General features: G+C 40.3%; 1 protein-coding gene, 1 long non-coding RNA gene and 1 pseudogene across 10 annotated transcripts in view; 2 read left to right on the top strand and 1 right to left on the bottom strand.

Moving 5' to 3' along the window:
- LOC109379233 (uncharacterized) overlaps positions 1 to 8,211 on the bottom strand; it is a 14,108-nt gene extending 5,897 nt beyond the window's left edge. For 2 of the 3 annotated variants that reach the window (XR_002123157.1, XR_002123156.1), the window contains exons 1-3: positions 7,985 to 8,211; positions 6,494 to 7,136; positions 5,235 to 5,392 (exon numbers count right to left, since the gene is read on the bottom strand). This is a non-coding gene — a long non-coding RNA (uncharacterized LOC109379233). Of the gene's footprint in view, positions 1 to 4,162; positions 5,393 to 6,493; positions 7,137 to 7,984 lie in introns of those variants that run through there. The other variant, XR_002123155.1, reaches the window with a different exon arrangement.
- LOC109379231 (NTF2-related export protein 2-like) lies at positions 1,453 to 2,391 on the top strand (annotated as a pseudogene).
- CASP8 (caspase 8) overlaps positions 5,911 to 13,267 on the top strand; it is a 25,797-nt gene continuing 18,440 nt past the window's right edge. The window contains exons 1-2 of one of the 7 annotated variants that reach the window (XM_019635646.1): positions 5,913 to 6,075; positions 12,789 to 12,978. The gene's annotated coding sequence lies outside the window, so the exon portion shown is untranslated. Of the gene's footprint in view, positions 6,076 to 8,343; positions 8,390 to 10,097; positions 10,661 to 12,788; positions 12,979 to 13,267 lie in introns of those variants that run through there. The other 6 variants (XM_019635647.1, XM_019635645.1, XM_019635648.1 and 3 more) reach the window with 6 other exon arrangements.

Below are 13,267 nucleotides of genomic sequence, written 5' to 3' on the forward strand. Positions count from 1 at the left end.
ACAAAAAGGACAGCAACTTGTCTGTTCCCCTTCCCCCAATTCCCCAGCACTGTTCCCATCCCCCCAATTCCCCAATAAAAATAAAATAAAAAAAGAAGAACTTGGACAAAAGAGACATCCGAGGCTGGAGTGGTCAGGGTGGGCTTCCTGGAGGAGGTAGACAGTATTATGTGGATTCACACTTTAGGGTATCAGATGGAGAGAGTATTCCAAGTTGTGACAACACATAACAGGAGAGCAAAAGAGAAAAAACTGAGTGGAACAGCGTGATATTATCAGGGATCCAAGGGCGTAGAGATGCACTACAGAAGGGTCCTGAGAAAACTTGGGGTGTTCTTTTGGGACAAATGGAGAACCTGCTCTATTTGAAAAAATATACCTTGAATATGTGGGATGTCACTTAACGTTTCTAATGGTTATTTATGAGATAATTTCATTCCCAACACAAGAGGCACTTAAACTTTTATTCTCTTTACTCTTCTGAAATGCATTTCTCCTCAATTATAAGGCATCTTCAACTAATTTTTGTATTTGTTGCCTGATTTGACTTTTAATTTTTGATTAATAGTAAATCTTTTTAGCAGTCCATAGATACCTCTCAGCTTAAGTTTCTAATATGTTTCCCTCCTTAATTCTCTGGTCCCTTAGGCTGATTGTGTTTTGGGTTCATTTACTTTCCTTTACTGATCACTTCCTTCAGTTTTCCTTCCCCTCTGGCTTTTTTACCCTTTTCAAGCCGGGGACTCTTCCCAGTTCAAGTGTCATTGGTGATGGATAATCATTACCCCACTGTCTGGAAGCTTGCTCTTGAGAAGCTCCCACTGCAGCAAAATTGTGAAGCGTTTGACCTTGTCCTGATGCAACCTGGTATAGCACTTATCTGTTGATAAATAAAACCAGGCTCATGAAACCTGGCTCTCTTTTGCCCCCCCCCCCTTTTTTTTAATACCAGCAGACCTCTAATCTTAGAGCATTTGGTGGACTTTTGATCCCTTTTAGTTACCTGTTCACCTGTCCCTCATGTCCTCCTGAGAGGTGAGTCTATAAATAAATGTTCTCCAATTATTTCTTAGATATTCTCGAACTACCCGTGTTATTAAAGACAGGCCATTTCTAACATGTGGGAGGTAAGGCCTAGACCTGCAATGTCTCGTAAGCTAAACAAATTGAATGCATGCATGGAGGCAGATTTGACCCAGAAATACCCTTCTCCTTCAGGACCCATTGTCTTCAAGAAGAGAGAAGAATTTTAAAGCCATTCACCCTCTCACATTTTCTTTTATTTTTCTTTCTCTTCCTTTCACTCTAACCCCAGCAAAACATTAGTCATTCTCCTTAAGAAGGGCAGAAACATAATGATATCTCCTGTTATTTTACCTAGTGAAACAGCTTATGTTGGCCACCCAAAGGGAAAAAAAGAAAGAATACAGGAAAACAAAAATTAAACTTTCACTTTCTGTTGACCAGATAAAATATACATTTGTAATAATTAAGATATACATTTGACGAGAGAACTACATGAACAGAAAAGTAGAACAGAGTAGAGAGCCCAGAAATAGTCCCTAAAATACACAAAAGTGTGATATAGGCAAAGCGGGGGAGGTTCTCAAAAATCAACAGTGAATTTGGGAATATTACGTAAGTGGTCCTGGGACAACTAGTTAACCACTTGGATAAAAACTCAGGTTAGAACCTCATCTCCCATTGTACTCATACATCAAAACTAGCCCTTAAGAAGTTAGAACTAAGCCAAAAGGAGAGCTAGGGGGAAAAATAATTTTAAGTATGAGACAATTCAGAAGAGCTTGGTTTCAGGGAGACAGAGGAAGGCACCAAGGAAGGAGTGACCATTTTCTTGAGGATCCACAAACCAGCCACACATGTGGAGGGAGCTGGACATGTGAGAACGTACTGACGCCGCCACTGATTGCGGAGGCTGCTTCCGGCTCCGTGATGGCCATGGTTGTGGATTTTAAAATTTAACGTAGATCAGGCATGTAGAGCTGCTGAGAAATTTGTATTTACTATGAGACAATTGACAAAAGAAGAAGGACACTGCCTGGGCTGTATCAGGACAAGGCCACTTTAATATGGAAGGGACATGTTGTTACAGGGCCAGAAGCCCTGGCTAATTTTTTTGATGTGTTGCCTTCTAGCGAATTCCAGCTCAACATGTTAGATTAACAAGCAGTTTCTGAGCAAGCTACTCAGTCCCAGATTACAGTTCTTGTCATGACTAGTGGAACTGTGAAGTTTGATCAAACAAACAACAAACACTTCCTCAATCAGGACTTCCTGCTGTCGGCTCAGTCAACTGCTCAGTCTTCTAACAACACTGTGGGGAATATTGCAAGTGATTACTTCTGTTTTCAAGATTGGGCTAGTAGCTAGAGGGGGCAAAAGGCCACCTCCTTTGGCCCATTAGTTCCAGCAACACAAATTTGTGTGAATTAATTCATTTCATTGTAGAAGCACTATATAAACTAGTTTGTGCTGAAACTAAATTTCTTTAATATTTTTTACTTCTAGAAGCATCTTTTCTAGGAGCTGCCCATTTGGATCATTGCCCTTAAGAGCTTTAATGCTAATTTTTACATGCCTTATATACATTTCACTAATGACATTCTTACAGTGATATTATAAACACATCTCTGTACTAACATACTCACTGTGAGCCCAGCCTATGGCAAAGATGAAATCTTTTTATGATGCTGTCTATGGGGTTATCAGCACAACATAACTCTCTGGGAGAAAGTGGAGTATGTTTTTTTTTTCTTATTAGGTTGATTTTGTAGTAGAACACATACCTATTTTCAGTAAACACTGGTAATGCAGTTTTAGTGTAAGGCTCTTTCAAATCAGTTCAATGAAAATATTACTAATTTAGAAGCCATAACTACTTTGACATATTAAAATCACATGTAGAGATGGTCAGTAATCTTTTTTCATGTTAAAGTAATGTTTATTTTTTATGTCAACTATGTGTTCCTATGAAGTAAATTAATTTACTAGAGAGGTGTGAAATGTTCTTATTTGATACCTGAGTTTTGGATACACTCAGTGACTTAAAAGCAAAACTTCTTAAAAAGATTTTTCTTGGCAAGTCCAGGTTTATTAACTTTAGGTAAAGAATGGTAGTGGGACTAATAGCTTTAATGGGAGAATGGGGAGTGAGAAATATAGAAATCCAAGGTCGGCCAAAAGTTAGAAGGGGTGGCAATGGTAAATTTTTGGTACTTGTTTTCTACCTCCTAAAAATGTAGCCTCATTTTAGGATTTAAGTCATTAAGGTAATATGTGTCATTGTCAAATAGTCACGAGTGTCACTTTTGTTCTAAAATGATTTTTAAAGTTTTTCCGGTTTACCTCATACTTATCACCAATAGGTGTCTCAATTTATTCAAGAACTTATAAGGGCAAAATATCAGCACTAAACCTGACTCTGCAGCAGGGTCTGACAGGAACATTGGACACAAAGCCACTGTTATCTCTTTTGGACGCCCTTAACTTCTAAGTCGTCTATGTGAGCTGCAGGCCAAAAGCCTCCAATGTAAGTGATTTGTTTCCTGTGTCTTACACTGTCAACTGCATTATCTTTTTTTATTCATTAAAGTTAAAAATATTTGATTTTATGATTTGTTCTTCCATATGGCATTGTGAACAAATGGATTTGTTTTAAAACATGTTCCTGTTATGTGGCTAACTCTTTGTCTTTGTAACGAGAAAACAGAGAACATCAAATCTTCATAAGCCCAAAACTTCAAAAGAACAAATTGATTCATTTTATGTCTCAATGTCTAAAGAGAAAGAAATACAGCTTTGGTTTTTTATTAAACTTTAAATGTTTTTCCATTCTTGAATTTATTGTTTTAAGGTTTTTAAACTTGGATATGCCAGCTATGTTTCCACATTGCAACTCAAAGTTAATGTTTCTTATCACTTCATTTGAAAACCAGTAATTCGTTTACTCTTGCCCCAAACCACACCCTGATATTTCTGATATATTAACAAAATAGAATTAAATAGAAGGGAGTGGCACTGAAATTTAGACTGCTCCTTGTAGTACTAATCAAAACTTAATTGGGCCGGCCAAGTGGCGCGTTGGTTAAGAGCTGCCTTGGGATGCCAGAGGGCCCTGGTTCGGATCCCACATATGAGGGCCAGTAACACTGCCCTCTAAAGAAAAAAAAAAAAACCCAAAAAAACAAAACAAAAAAAACTTAATACATCATAGTTTATTCAAAGTGAGCTTATTCTGATTTTGGATGGACTTTTAAAACCATAGCTTAAGCAGTAACGACCAGAGTGTCCAAACACTGACCTTTCTCTTATGGAGAGCAGTCTCAAGTAAAAGCTGCATATAACAAGCAATAACTGAATTGAATGGTTGTATACTATTCATGAAATGTTTTTAAAGATGTGTATATGAATTGCTTTTTCCAAACTGTACACATTTTAAGTGGCTGGAACTACTCTTATATGGACTAGACTGTATTTTTGACCTACACATATTTTTGTAACTTGAAAAAATTTTTTTTGCCTTTTTTTCTAAAAAAAAAAAAAATTGCACTTAAGAAGTTATGGAACATAGAAAAAGACATTGCCCAGCCAATTTGGTGAGGTGCACACAGCTTTGAATCCACAAGCACAATGCAGGCATAGCCCTGACTTCATTGGGTCAGGTATTTAAATTCAAAAAATAAACAAAACAAACAAATTGATTGAATTTATTATCTTTGAGTGTAGTGCAATATGCTCAATGGGGTGGGGGGGACTGTTTTGAATATTTGGAAGTCTCTTATTAATGCCCATATATATGCATTACATTAATGCCCTGTATATATGCATTACATTGCTAGGAGGAAGGCAGGTAAAGGCCTGTGTTTACAAAAGAAATGACACTCCAAAGGGGCCCACATAGTGCTTAGAGTGTAAGAGTCATTGCTACTATGGGACTCTGCCAGCCAGAAACCACTCCCAGTGGGTAGGGTCCTTGAGTAGAAATGAAAAGCCTGTGTAAGGCAGGGGCAAGTGTATGGGAGGAGACGGCCTTCACGACTGAGGTCAAATCTCCCTGATGGTGGGTCCCATTCCCCCTTGTTCAGATGTTCCAGCTGCCCTGTGTTTGACAGGAGCAAGTTGATGCCTAGGAAGGCATTTGCTTTTGCATTGTCTGAGTCCAGCTGTGGCAACACATTGAATCCAGAATAATAAGGTTGGGGTAACTGAGGTACCAGAAAGGTCCATGTTTAGAGAAACGTCCATTTGTAGTATTCAGCAGCAGCACAATCAGCTGTCTATCTGTGGGGTCAGGTAGGAGGCAACACATCCAGCAGTTTGTTAAATACAGGGCAGGGGCAACTTCCTGAATTGGGTACGAGGAAATCATACCCTGTAGGAGAGAAAGGAGAGAGGTTAGATCTCCACCTCTCCGTTTTCCCATAACCAGGCTCACAGGTTCAAAGCTGCTCACATCGTCAGTTGGAGGGACTTCTTCCTATCGACTGTGGGCAGTCTATCCTGTACCATTAGCAAGGATAGCATCTTTTATCCATTACCCAGGGTGGTGAACTCCTATCATCTGGCTTGGATCCTCTTGTGACTTGACAAAATCCCAACTATTGATAGAATGAATGAATGTCCTAACTAGAATCCTAGAAAAATAGAGACCCTAAATGAAAAAAAGAGCACATCATCATGCACTCAGATGTTAAACCGAAAGTGATCTTAGATTGTCTAGTCTAACTTCCTTGTTTTGGAACGTAGAAATCGGACCGAGAGATAAATTGACCAGCCGAGAACCAAGCCTGGGTGCCTCATGCCCTGACCTGTGCTCCCTCCACTCCATAAAATTCTGTCACGCAATCACGATACAGAAAACAGTGTATCTCATTTTCTCCTCAGAGCCCCACCCTCACACGCTGATTTGCTGAATCTGTTCTGCCTGTGGAAATTCCAGAAGTTGTGTTCAGACGAATGCTAGCAAAATGTTCTTCATCTGACTTTCATTATATTTTTGGAGGCATTTCTTGTCAAGAACACATCCCAGAAAGGAGCATCTGTATGTACCCTCTGGTAAGATTTATTTAGAATTTTAGGAAGGAACCAACTTGTTTCTGGAATTGTCTAGGCTGGTGGCCACTTGAATATCCAGGTGATACTTTTCTTTTAACTGAATATATGTAAATTACAAGTTTCTCTTGCAATCCGAGAGCCCATTTGGGTCCTTGAAACTTTCTGGGTGGAGATCCTTCCTCCTGGCTCCATGCTTTCCTCCCAGCTCTGCCTTTTGCCAGGGGTGTCAGAATTCCCACTAGCACAAAATATTAATGAGTAACAGCCTCAATTTTTGAGCTCCAAACACCCTACTTCCTTAGTCATGGTAATTATTTATCTCTCTCCTTTTCTACTCTAAATAGTTAACAAGATAAAGACAAATATCCAGAACAATATAACAGGAAACGCAGGGCATGAAAGTCATGGGGAACCTTACCTTACGGGTTGATCTTGCTGGCTTCCATGAAGATCCTGCTTGATGGAGCGCTGGTGTGTAACCAGCTTGTGTGCTGGAGTGAATGTTTCGTCAGATTGGGTGGGAACATGGCTGACTGAGTCCGCTGAATTGGCAAGATTATCAGTTTAGGTTTTCAGCCTGCATCTTTCTTCGGTTAAGATTCACTTTAAAACAAGATGCAAATTTTCCCTCAGAAAATCGTTTGAAGGCTTTTCACTTTGGCGGTATGGCGCCATGATATTGAAGCTGGAATGCAGAGGAGACGCCATTATGTGATTTCTCGGCGGTGGTACTGTATGTTTATCTGTTTATCGATCTAGTGATGCTGTTCTGCAGCACCCTTTTTCATTTACCAACATATCTTGGAGATTGCTCAGTGTCCTAACACTTCTTTCCTGGTCTCTAGCCTGTCTTTTTACTCTGTTAATGGTATCGTCTTCTGAACAGAAGTTCTTAATTCTAATACAGTCCAGCTGATTGTTCTTTCCTTTATGGTTAACATGTTTTGTTTCCTCTTTAAGAGTCTTTGTATCATGAAAACGTTCTCTTAGGTTTTCTTATAAAAACTTTGTTGCTTTTCTTTTTTATATTTAGGTTTATGATCCATCTGGATTTGAATTTTCTGTAGGTAGGAGATAAAGGTTCATTTTATTTTTATATATTGCTATTATTTATCATAAAGAAAGACCACCCCTTTTTAAAATTTCAATGCAGTGTCATCTTTATCCATTAACCAGGTGATATTATATGTGTGAGAATTGTTGTTTTCTTAAGTAATAGACTTTATTTTTTAGAATAGTTTTATATTTACAGAAAAATTGAGCAGAAAGTAGAATTCCCTCTCTCCTGGAACTTTCCTCTATTATTAACATCTTGCATTAGTGTGGTACATTTGTTGCAATTGATGAACCAATATTGACACATTATTATTATTAACTAAAGTCCATAGTTTACATTAGAATTTACTCTTTGCATTGTACAGTTCTATTGGTTTTGCCAAATGCAAAATGTCATGTATTCACCATTACAGTGTCATATTGGATGTAGTTTCACTGCTCTAAATTCTCGTGTTTCACCTACTTACCCTCTCTCCCCTCACCTCTGGCAACCATGAATAAAGCTGCTATAAATGTTCACGTGTGCAGGTTTTTGTGTGTAGACATAAGTTTTCAATTCATTTGGGTAAGAGTCTTGGTTTACTAGGAGCGTAATTTCTGGATTACATGGTAAAAGTATGTTTAATTTTGTAAGAAATTACCAAACTGTCAAAGTGGATGTACCATGAGATATAACCACACAGACATATATCTCAAGATGGAGGCAAGAAACTGTTTAGAGCAAGTGAATTAATAATGATCCTTGCAGATCAAAATAGGAATTTAACTAACTCGAGGTTCACAGTTCACTTATTAATTATTCATCTTCCTTTAAAAAAAAAGAGCTAAGACTGGGAAAGCCTGGGATCAATACCTTACAAATAACACAAGTCGAAGCTCTGAGAATCCCCACTCATCCACAGCACGGCTCCCTGGATGCCTCTGTTGACTGTTAACAAGTAGACAGCAAGATATTTCTCCTTCAGAATAGGTTTATTCAGGAACAATAAAGAATTCCAGGTCAGGACATGCGGTCTAATGGTGTACTGCATGGAGTCCAGAGGACAAAGGATTTGGGAGGGGTTGGTGTAAAAGGGTCCATCAAGGAAACTGAAAGTTTAAAGTATAGTGACTACATTGGCTAAGTGAGTTTACATTGGCAGCCTCTCATTGGCTGAAGCTGTTACTGAGCAAGGAGGAATCTTTTCTTCTTCCTGCTGAGGTGGCAATGTAGTCACTTCCTGTTGGAGATGCAAGGTCCGTTTCTTCCTGCTGTGCGGTGAGTGGCAGGTCCCTGAGAGTTTTTTTAGCCTCCTGACTCTATTTTAAATGAGTTTCTGTTTATTAATTTTCACATCTTCAGCGGCTCATCCATTTCTGCCAGTCTGGGTGCAGATTGGGAGATGAGCATAAACTCTCGAGTGAGACAGTCCTGGGTTCATTTGCTGGCCCTGTGGTTCATCAGTTGGTTGACACTGAACTTAGTTTCCTCATCTGTACTACGTCTAATAATTCATAGCCATCTTACATATGTTGTGAGCTTAAGTAACAATGGTGGTGAATATTTATTGAGAAATGTTGAAAGCCCAGGCCTTACTCTGAGTGATCAATCTGTTTTATCTCCCATAATTCTGCACAGGTAGGAATTCCAAAGCTGAGGCCTGAAGATTGATCTTTTTTAAACCTTCCCAGTTAATTTTGAGATCCTGTTTAGACAGTGATTAACCACTCAGGGTCTTAGAGACAAATACCTCTTTCTGTCACTCACTAGCTCACTAGGCTAAGTCTTTCAACCCCTACAGGTCTCAGTTTCCTCATCCATTAAATGGGAGCAAAAATTGCATCCACTTCTGAGACTTGTTCAGAGGGTGAAGTAAGTCAATTTAGGTACTGTGTCTGGCATACACAAAATGTTTGATAAATGTTAGCTGGTGCCATTAGGTCAACTCCTTTTTCTTAGGTGACTAAGAATCCAAGACCTTCTGACATTTGAGCATAGGTCACTCTGTCTTAGTTTAAATGTATTATTCTTCCAGCCACATGGTTTATTTCAAACCCTAAGTGTTGGGGAAAGAGGAGGTGGTGTGTTATAGTGGGAAAATCCTGTGTTTGGTCCAATGGGACTGAGTTTGAATCTATGTATCTGTTTGAGCCTCAGTTTCCTCATCTATAACATGGGAGAACAAGATTCTGCATTGCTGTGAGAATTACAGCTAATTCGTGTGAAAGGTACAACATCTAGTCATTGTATTATTGTTGGTGTTTTTTTAATACAATGTGCAAGATGTGAAAACAAAAGGGCAGAAAACCCTTTAAAAATGGAAACAGGAAAAACAGAGGCAGAGGGTGGGGAGGGGACGGAAGATGAAAAAAAGCTGGGAAGGGCCTGGGGCTCAGGGACCTGGGAAACAGATTGCCACCTCTGTCCTCCACCTTTCCAGGCATGGCACTGGACAGGCACTGGTTACTACTAAACTGAGTATGGCCAGGGATGTGAACAGTGTTGTTACTCCTACGCTCGGCTGGGTCAGACCCACCCCTGCTTTTTTTGTTCTTTAATTTTGTTTTTTTATGGGGGAACAGTGTGTTTTTCCAGGACCCATCAGCTCCAAGTCAAGTCATTGTTTCAATCTAGTTTTGGAGGGCGCAACTCAGTGGCCCATGTTGGGATCAAACCAGCAACCTTGATGTTATGAGCACTGAGCTCTAACCAACTGAGCTAACTGGCCGCACTCCCACCCCTGCTTTTTTATGCAGGATCTCCCCACATTTCTGCTAGAGGCCTGCTTTGATCCAAGAAGAGCTCCTGCATACCATCTGGAGGGCTGGTCCATGACTTCAGTGCTGAGATTTGGGCCACTGCACGGAGGACATTTCCTCTCCCCAGGCCCCTTTCAAGGAAGGAATAACATTTAACTTGCCACAGGAATTCTGAAGCCTGTCTTTAAAAATTAAAGGGGTTATGAATACTAAATATAGTCAGCATAAATGCTTTCCACTAAAGCATGTCCAGCTTCCTGGTTTTTAGTTTGCATGTTGAACACATGCCCAATTTCTGAATGGTTGGAAATTGGGCACCTGTTCCTTTAAATAAGAAACGTTTCTTTCTAGAATGAGTCATCTCTGTTTTCCTTTTTTAGGAATCAAGTTTATTCTCTAGTGGTTTTTTGTAAAGGAATTTTTTTTCTGTCTTGCCAAACACGAAGTTCTGCCCTTCTGCTGTAGGGCAGTGTTTTCACAGTTCTTTTGTCGCTTGTGATTTTTTTTTTTTTTAAAGCCCCTGATTTTGCTAGTAAATTCTGAATGTGGAGAACAGAGAAACAGGAAGTGAGCCCTCTGGAGAAGGCAGAAGAATCTATCTGGTGGAATGATCGAAAGTGAAAGAAAACTTCCTGGAGGCGTTTCCATCCCTACCCTCTCAGTTTCAAGGGATTTTTCTCTGGTTGTGTGGATAATCAGACTTAGGAATTTGAGCGTGTGAAATGAGGCAGTGTAAGGGTCTTGGCATCGGGAGACTTGGTGACTGTGTTGCTGTAACAGGGTGGAGCAGGTGAGTGCCTGGTGCGGAAGTGGCTGCTAGAGACCGAATTTCTTACCTCCGACAGGCTCAGTGGGACTCTTCCCAACAGCCCAATGCTCACAATTCTGGGTCCTTCCAGGATCGTCTAGTGGGATTTCTCTCTGAACTACAGCCACTTGCCTTGCTACCTCTTAACTCTGGAAATCTCACAGTCTCCTCGGAATCCCCAATACAGACACAGTACCTCTCTCCTGCTGGAGTTTGGAGATTCCATAAGACTTTATTTACCTTCTTGGGTTTGTTTTCTTTTCCATTTGCCTTGGGGCAGAGGACTGAGTGAATCCTTCTGTCAGATCCTGATGGCCTGTGAACCTTGGTCTCTAAGGCCTACAGTCTTCTTCTCCCTCTGCCCTGTTCTAGGTCCTTTCTTTGATCTCCCCACTTCCACCCCACTTCCTACTCCTCTCCATGGCTCCTAAAGGACAACTCTTCAAATCTTCTGATATGTATCCCTGAATTGTTCTGTATTTTTGCAAAATTGTTTTGTGTGTACACACTATTTTTAAACTATGCGACCTGGAGCAAGTAATTACTGTCCTTGTGCCCCTGTTTCCTCGTCATTAAATGGGGTCAATACTATCCTCATGAGGTGGTTGTAAGGACTTAAGGAGATAATACGCGTTAACCACTTTCAACAGTGACTGGCACTACTAAGTGCCCAGTAAGTGTTAGCAATTATTATTAAATATGTATTAGTATTATTTGTATTGTGTTTTGCTCATTCCCTTTCTTTTTTAAAAAGTAAGTGCCCTGTACTTTAAATTCTATGTGTTTTGCCTGGTTCCACTTTCTAACCACTATGTAATATTACATGATGGACACTCTCCACCATCATATATGAAGACTATATAAGACTTTGCCCACCAATCCTTGACCTGATCCAACTTGCAAACCTTTGTCAATCTGATAGGTATAAAGTGGGTATCTCATTGCTTTATTTTGCATTTCCCAGGTTACTGATGAGTTTGAGCTTCATGTCATACACTTTGGTTATTCGAGTATCCCCGTCGGGGATCTCCATGTTTGTATCCATTGTCCTTCCACATGGTTTCATTTTCTTGTTGATTTTCAGGAAACCTTTGTATGTTCTAGATATTGCTACTCTCGTAGCAGGTCCTGGGAGCCCAGACATGACAGACATGTGAGCCCTTTGAAGCTCACAGCCTAGGTAGGACAGGAACTAGCCACAAAACAGTGGGACAAATGATGGGGTGGATGCTCAAAAGCCATCAAGAAAGAGTCAGGGAACATGTCCTGGGCTGGGATTTAGGCACTAATAGGATTTCACTCTGTTGTGTGTTTTCACTCAGACTTTATGAGCAGAATCAAGTGGTAGAGGAGGACACTGATGTTACTGTGGCACATTTACCTAGCCCACTACAGGGGAAAAGGCACTTTCAGATACCTTGTTTAATCCTCTTAGATATAAGATGGGTCTCTGTCCTCTGAAAGCTTATATTCCATTTGGGGAAAGAAAACAAGCAATTTCAATGGAGAGATGTTTGATTTTTTTTTTTTAATTTCTACTTTTAACATCAAAAAACATTTCAACTGACTCACAGCAAAATGGACTAATGTGTGTTTTGCTATTGTTATATCTCCCAGGCTCAGACTACAGTGAGGGCCCCAGGATATACCTCTTTGGTAAAGTGGGCTGGGTTGAGTCTAGGATTTTCTAAGCTACTAAAGGTGGGAGATGGTGGACTCGGGGCCCATGAAGGTGATCCTTGTATTTGAGTTCAATGGGGAATCCATGAGAGTTAGCTGTGAGAGTTAGCAGATCCTCTGTGAGCCATGGTGAAGGTCCCATAGTTTCTAGGTCTCAAGATCTCTCAGAAGTGCTCAGTCAATATTTATTGAATGAAAACATTAAAGTCTTCATAATGAACTTAGAAAAAATTGTAAATTCCTGAAATATGAAAAGAAAGTATTCTTAGTTATTACCCAATCCAACTTTCTAATTTAGGAATGTGATAATGGGACCCCCAAAGTGAAATGATCCGCCCAAAGTCACACAGCCAGAGCCAAATCAGGTGGCCGCATTCCCCACCCAACAACTTTATTTCCTGTTCACCAACTCTTTCTTTTGAAATTTTAGGAAAGACTATTCAGAGCACCCTATGTGAGTCAGAGTTGAGTGAAAACAGGAAGTAGAGAGATCTGTGTTCGTACTTCTCCATTCAGCTCGCACTCTTGCCATAAGTGCACCAGAGGAAAAGAAGCAGCCGTGTGGGTCCCAGGCCTGTGAAGAAGCAGCTGTGAAGGTCCCAGGATTTGCCTTTGGTCAGGTCAGTTGGGCCTGTGGAGAGGAAGGCCTTTGATTCTAGAGTTTTCTAAGATGCTTGGGATGGAGTCTGGTGTCCTTGGGGCCCATGGAAGTGAGCCTTTTATTTGAGCAGAGATGGGGAAGCTGGTGGAAGTCCCTCTAGATCCTCTAGGCCCGCAGATTCCAGAACTCAAGGCTTCCCAGCTTAGACTGATGCATTCCTGGGGGTTTTTCTGGAATGCTCCAAGTACAGCTGTCTGTAGAGAGGCCTTGTCTTTACATTGGCAAAACTTATCAAAGAAAAGAAACCA

The sequence above is a fragment of the Hipposideros armiger genome, unplaced genomic scaffold (assembly GCF_001890085.2).
Source record: "Hipposideros armiger isolate ML-2016 unplaced genomic scaffold, ASM189008v1 scaffold_23, whole genome shotgun sequence".
NCBI classification, from domain to species: Eukaryota; Metazoa; Chordata; class Mammalia; order Chiroptera; family Hipposideridae; genus Hipposideros; species Hipposideros armiger.